The following is a 7,500-nucleotide window of genomic DNA, read 5'->3' as shown; positions in this document are numbered from 1 at the left end:
CCACAGACACGCTGCAAAAACACAAGCGGACCCTGTCAGGGGCCTCGAACAAAAGTGTTCAAATAACAGACGCAGTCCATCAACCTCAGAACTGAACTATAATCAGTTCAACAGTGTCCTCAACAGAAATCAACCTTTCTTTTAACACATTCACAGCAAACTTATACAAATTATCTAAAGAAAATTATAAATGTAACAACTCAATAATAACGATAATTGAAATATAAATCAATTTAAGGGTCAAGGTGTTTTTCTATTATTTTATTATTTGTGAACCTCCAGAGCTCGCATTCATAATGTTTGGCATAGACAGATCCATGGAAACAAGGGTGTAGATTCCAGGGGGGATAGGGAGAGGTAAACCCCCCCAAAATCAAAACAAGTACAACCCCCCCAATATTTATAAATGATCCATGGAAACATGCAAACGCTTCATGCCTCATATTTAATGCGACGCATGTTTAATGCGGTTACATTTCATGCGTCGCATCTTTAATGCGGTTACATTTCATGCGCCGCATCTTTAATGCGGTTACATTTCATGCGCCGCATCTTTAATGCGGTTACATTTCATGCGCCGCATCTTTAATGCGGTTACATTTCATGCGCCGCATCTTTAATGCGGTTACATTTCATGCGCCGCATCTTTAATGCGGTTACATTTCATGCATCGCATCTTTAATGTAGTAATTTTTAATGCGGCGCATCTTTAATGCAGTTATATTTCATGCGTCGCATCCTTAATGCGGTTACATTTCATGCGTCGCATCTTTAATGTAGTAATTTTTAATGCGTCGCATCTTTAATGCAGTTATATTTCATGCGTCGCATCTTTAATGCGGTTACATTTCATGCGTCACATCCTTAATGCGGTTACATTTCATGCGTCGCATCTTTAATGTAGTAATTTTTAATGCGTCGCATCTTTAATGCAGTTATATTTCATGCGTCGCATCCTTAATGCGGTTAAATTTCATGCGTCGCATCTTTAATGTAGTAATTTTTAATGCGTCGCATCTTTAATGCAGTTATATTTCATGCGTCACATCCTTAATGCGGTTACATTTCATGCGTCACATCTTTAATGCGGTTACATTTCATGCGTCGCATCTTTAATGTAGTAATTTTTAATGCGTCGCATCTTTAATGCGGTTACATTTCATGCGTCACATCCTTAATGCAGTTATATTTAATGTGTTATAGCTTTATTAAAGTTAAAATAATATGCAAGGCCGTAAACCAGGATTTTTCAAATACAGATGTCAAAAATACCCCTTGAGAAATAAATTTGGCTGACAACATATTTATTTTCAATAACAACATGTGCAAACTGTGCACCGTGTGTGTTTTTCTGTATCTGGGTGTGAACTATAACCTATAGGTAGTTGTGGCTTCTTGTGCATCCTCTGAAACAGACTTGTGTTCTCACCACTAACTTGAACCTTCTGACACAGTAAGTGTCACATCTTGACTGTCTCTTTCTTCTCCTCAATGGCCTGACTTCTCTCTCCTGTCTCCTCTGTTGAATTCAACATTATTATTATTATTATTATTATTATTATAATAATAATAATAAAACAAGTCTAAATAACTGAACTTCAACAATAGGTTATGTTTGGGCCATGGTTATTAAAAGGATAATATCCATCACTTCACAACACATCAATTATCCATATGAAATTCACATTTTTATTACATTTACATTTATGTGTTGGGGATTGCCCCACTGAATGCCAGTTGTTTAAGTGTTAACCACAGTCATCAGATATCTTTCTGGGGACCGGGGGACAATCCCCCCGGAGCAACCTGGAGTTAAGTGCCTTACTCAAGGACACAATGGTGGTGACTGTGGGGATCAAACCAGCAACCTTCTGATTACCAGATTACCAATTATGTGCTTAGACCACTACACCACCACTCCTTAGCTTAACTCCTTAGTAGAGATGCAGCGATCAACCGGCCAGGGACCGGAATTGTTGAGGACAGAGGGATCAGAAATCGGATACATTTCCTCGATACAGAGTAGGAGGTACTTTCCCACGTCGCGTTGCCCGAGTTGTTTAATCTCGTGTCATGTCACACGTTATCTGTTATCTGTCAACATTTGGGTACACAAATCCGGGAGAGGGGAAGTGGGGTGCTGGATGGCAGAGGCAGGCTAAATAAATACAAATTGTGCCGTTGTGATTTAATGTAATTTTTCCCACCGTGTCCGATATTAAAATCAGTGCGACACACATTGCAAAAGGTGTGGGCATTGTCGATATGGCTTCGGGATATGAAATTCAATTCTTCCGTCCAGCTGTTGTTAAATGAACATGTATATTTGGTTTTTTTCACCAGAGCACCAGCTGAGTCTTCTCCTCCCCTCTACCAGTGATGCTTGATTTAACATCCCGCGTCTACTGCCTGCGCGGATATCAACAGCGCAAATGGGTTTTGGTTGCCAGATTGAGGTCATAAATGATTTGTAATGTGTATGATGTGTCGATTGTGTGAGTAGGATGCGTTTCATTCAAGATCTGGCAACTGGACCACCTTAGAATAATATATTGATGTGATTATTCATATAACGAGGTTTGGGCCATACAAATTACAGGAGTTTTTTTGGGAGAAATGACTAAACGGGAGACTCACGGGAAAAACGGGAGTGTTGACAGGTATGCAAGCCGTTCCCGAAACAGTGCTCAGTTTTACAACTGATATTTGGACATCTAACGTAAGTTGAGCGTATTGGACACTTCAGTTTTTCAGATGTTTGGAATTGTTTTGTTAGATGAGTAATAAAGAGAAAAAGGTCCATTTATAAAAATAGTGGAAATTGACATCTGTTATATAAAGCAACTCATTTGCAGTTAATTGTTATTTCTACCTTTAGTCACAGAGCACTTTATTTTGAGAGTTGTTTAAGTGAGAGAAGATCCTGTAACTTAGTGCAGTTTGGGGGAAATTGTAATGTTTAATAATTTATTTTATTATGAATATAAAATGTTGCATTGAAGAAAGGTCCATTTTGTTTGTATATGCGGTCAATAATAGTTCTTAGAAAGAAAATCGGAAAAAAACAGTATCGGCAGGTCACACTTGTAAAAAATCGGAATCGGCCAAGAAAATTGCAATCGGTGCATCTCTAATTATTATAAAACAATAGTGCATCAATATATCAAAATTAATCACATCAATACTGAACCGTGTCAACATATTTATAATGTACAGTCTATTTTATAAACAGCAGCTGTCATCATCCACCAGATTTAGCTAACAGCTAATCATAAAGTGGGCTAGCTAGCTAACGCCAACATAGGCTAGCATATAAATGCAGTCAATGTATCATGCAAAGTAAAGTGATTACTTCAAACTAAAGTCTGGCTTAGCCAGACCGATATCCACATTTTGTTTTAGCCCTGTTCCAGCACTGGAGAGTCAAAATATAACAATCATAACGGTGCAATTTTAATTATGCTAACTCATCTGTCAGCACGATGTCGGTGGATCATCTTCAGCCTCTTTGTACGTTACATCATTGTTTTGGTCGATGGTCGTTCGCTCATGTCCGTATAGAGTGTGTGCACGAGCATGATCAACAGGCTGCAGTTCACTTAACGGCCACAGGTGTCACTAACAACAAGGGTTTCTGACTCTTACTTAATGCACCTTTAAAATTGTCTTTGTGTTTGTTTTTGAGTTGCCACAGTATGCAATAAACTGGCATGTCTTATAGGGCTTTTCCACTGCACGGTACGGCTCGACTACGCTTTTTGGGGGTTTTCCACTGCGGATAGTACCCGGATATATGGTACTTTTTTTATTACCACCTCGGTCGAGGTTCCAAGCGAGCCGAGCCGATACTAAATGTGATGTCAAAACCTGCAGATCACTGATTGGTCAGAGAGAATCGTCACTACCAGCGTCACTGGATTAGCGACACGGGATATCAACATGCTAGTTTTAAAGATAGCAACAGCGATAGCGTTAAAAACTTAAGTGACGACAGAACAATCAAGGACCACAACAGCCGGAGTGGTTCAAACAGAAGAAAGGGGAAGTGGTTCGACCAAATGGACGCTCTCTAGACCGGCGAGCAATGTGAGCGAGAGTGCGCTGGACTCGGTCACGGCGTTGTTGGAGTTCACGATGGTCGATGGGACGTTTTGTTATGCTAACTCTATAATGTGCTTGAAAGCTTCACTTTATTTAGTTGAGCAGCTACTGGAAGCTTCTAAAACAACCAATTTAACTGTTACACTCGTGTAAAATCACCATGAACAACTGCTTTATTCAGCACAATGCGCTAGCAGCTAACAGCTAGCGCTCGTGTTATTGTTTATGGTCAGTAATGTGTCGCGTTTAAGATGATGTCACAGCAGTAGAGGCGGCGCAACTATGACGATTAGCCTATAATCCCGCCCACGTTGAGGCGGCACTAAACTGCAGGGGAAATGCAAGCTCAGAAAAGTAAAGCGAGTCGAGTCGAACCGTAACGTGCGGTGGGAAAGTGCCATTAAGGTCAACATTAGGTCAAAAATGGCCAAAAAGAACCAGCTTTCTCTTGAAACTCATCAGTCAATCATTGTTTTGAGGAATGAAGGTGATACAATGCTGGAAATTGCCAAAGGTGTAACTACAGTCTTCAAAGCACAACTGTCTCTAAAAAGGACAGACAGAGATGTGGAAGATGTGCAACTAAACAAGAGGATCAGTACATCAGAGTCTCTAGTTTGAGACGCCTCACGTGTCCTCCGCTGACAGCTTCATTGAATTCTACCCGCTCAACACCAGTTTCATGTACAACAGTAAAGAGAAGACTCAGGAGGTCTTATGGGAAGAATTATAAAGAAAAAGACACTTTTGAAACAGAAAAACAAAAAGAAAAGATTCGAGTGGGCAAAGAAACACAGACATTGGACGACAGATAATTGGAAAAGAGTGTTACGGATCTTCACTCCATTGAGCTTTTGTGGGATCAGCTGGACTCTAACCGTGCGTTCAGACCAGAGGCAGCGAGAGGCGGATTCACTCTGGCTGCCCTGCCAACAACACTATCGAAAATTCGTTGACGCTCTGACGTATTTGAAATAGGCGGCAAGGTTCGTTGAGAATGCTTGGTTTTGTGAACTATACTTAAAGGGGCCAAAACATTCAGACATGTTGAACGCTAACATTTTGACGACAAATCACACGTAGCGTATATCCTCATGTAATATTGTAATATATTATTATATAATATTATATAAACCATAATATCCACTTCATCAACTCACCTGGCACACCAACAATTTCAGACACCTTTGACCACGCATCGTTTTTTAATTTTATTTATATCCCTGTAAGCAAACGGGGACAGATCAAATATTACGTGAAAACCCGCCAGGCCAATAATCAGTTTCTCCTCCATTTTGTCTTCGGCACTAATGTTTGGTGGGAACCAAAGTTTACTCTGTTGTGTTACTCAGAGCACTTCTATACTCCAATAGGTTGCCGCCGAACCGCGTCAAAGCTCATTACCATAATGTTGGCCGCACTTGAACTTTCCTCTGATGCCCACACCGCCAAAGACTCGCCGCACCGCTTCTCGCCGCCGAGAGACGCTGGCTGTCATAGAAAATGAATGACTTCCGGTCGATTTGACGCTCTCTCCGCCTCTGGTCTAAACGTACGGTAAGGTGCGTGAGAAGTGCCCGACAAGACAGTCACATCTATGTCAAGTGCTACAGGAAGTGTGGGGTGAAAGGTCAAGTGCTACAGGAAGTGTGAGGTGAAAGGTCAAGTGCTACAGGAAGTGTGGGGCGAAAGGTCAAGTGCTACAGGAAGTGTGAGGCGAAAGGTCAAGTGCTACAGGAAGTGTGGGGCGAAAGGTCAAGTGCTACAGGAAGTGTGGGGCGAAAGGTCAAATGCTACAGGAAGTGTGGGGTGAAAGGTCAAGTGCTACAGGAAGTGTGGGGTGAAAGGTCACCCGAGTATCTGGACAAACTGACCGCTAGATTAACAAGTATCTGCAAAGCTCTCATTGATGCATGTGGAGGATTTTTTGTAGTAGTAAATTGTTTTTTCAAATTGTAATTGTAATTTTCCACGTTATTAATGTCGTGAATATACACTTGTGATCGGTTGAATGCCACTTTGGTGAATAAAACTACCAATTTCTTTCAATATTGCCAAATCTGTACATTATTCCAAACTTTTGGCCGCCTCATATATATATATATATATATGTGGCCTATCTGTAAAGATTAGCAGTTACTCTAAATGTTTATGTTTAGTTGAGTAGAATAACTTCCACAGGGTCTCACGTGACCGTCATAAACATGAGTTTGAGTTTGTGTTAATGGGTCAGAAACACAGGAAACTCTGTCATCAACAAATAGTCACACGTGAGCTCTCTGAGGGGACGATATTACGCCAGTGTGTCGCGCTCTGCAGCTGAATCCGGATCAGTTATAATTCTGGACTGTTGCGCAAGAACCGAATCCACATTCAGACAGGAAGCGGAGCGTCATCATACCTGTTTTCCTCTGTAGAAGAGCCGCTGCTGCTCGGGTTTCACATTGAAGATCTCTGTAATTTTCACGCGCAGCGACTCGATCTTTGTGAGGCGCGACAGATCCTCCACCGTCCGCGTCTCTTTACCGTCGATCGTCCGGATCTGGATCCACATCGCTGCTCCGAGCTGTTCGACAGCCGTTAAAAAACACTGTGAGCGGAAAACAGCGCGCGAGCGTGTGTGTGTGTGTGTATGTGTGTGTGTGTGTGAATGTGTGCGCGCGCGAGATCAGGGATCCATGCGCGCTACCGTCTGCGACGGACACGCGCGTGTCAAAAGCGAGAGTCGCGTGAAATCTCGCGTGGGTGGAAAGAAAACAGCGCGTCTAAAGGAACGTCTCTCCATATCTCTTTATATTTATTTATTTATTTATATACATTTTGTCACAATTTTGTGCAAATGAGTTTTATTCTAGTCTTTCAGTGGATATCTAATCGACTGTTTAGTTTAAGCCATTTTTAAGCTCTTTATTGTCACTGCTCAAGTATTAAGAGATTAATTGGTTATACATTACGGATCATTAAGAAGGGATTTGTATTTTGATCTTTACCGTAATAACGGAACGGTTATATGCTCGTGTAAAAAAGTTAATAAAAATGTATTTAAAATATTATTTTTGCCGTTTACTCGCTGTGTATTATATGACCATGTTGCCTTTGGCGACCTCCAGTGGTGACTTCAGGAAACGCCACACGGTCTCTGATGTGGTTTAAACCTCAGGACCCAGATGTTCAAAACGTTGAATCTGGAAATCTCATGTTTTGCTATCCAGTATCAGGCAATCCATCTTACATTTCAAGATGACCAAATCCGGACTACATATCACAATGTAGGATAAGAGCTATGTAAAGAACAACAGGTAGAATCGCCCGCGTGGGGTCACTTTTGTTGTTGTTGAAGAGGCAGAAAACAACACAATAAAACAATACAAACATTCCCTTCCATTTTCAATTTATTTT

General features: G+C 41.1%; 1 long non-coding RNA gene across 1 annotated transcript in view; it reads right to left on the bottom strand.

The window, feature by feature from the left end:
- Nucleotides 1–1,794: 1,794 nt before the first annotated feature.
- LOC127629180 (uncharacterized) overlaps nt 1,795–7,500 on the bottom strand; it is an 82,216-nt gene continuing 76,510 nt past the window's right edge. The window contains exon 3 of the long non-coding RNA XR_007968748.1: nt 1,795–1,868. This is a non-coding gene — a long non-coding RNA (uncharacterized LOC127629180). The remainder of the gene's footprint in view (nt 1,869–7,500) is intronic.

Source organism: Xyrauchen texanus, chromosome 35 (genome assembly GCF_025860055.1).
Source record: "Xyrauchen texanus isolate HMW12.3.18 chromosome 35, RBS_HiC_50CHRs, whole genome shotgun sequence".
Classification (NCBI taxonomy): domain Eukaryota; kingdom Metazoa; phylum Chordata; class Actinopteri; order Cypriniformes; family Catostomidae; genus Xyrauchen; species Xyrauchen texanus.
This window is presented reverse-complemented; position numbering and strand designations above follow the sequence as displayed.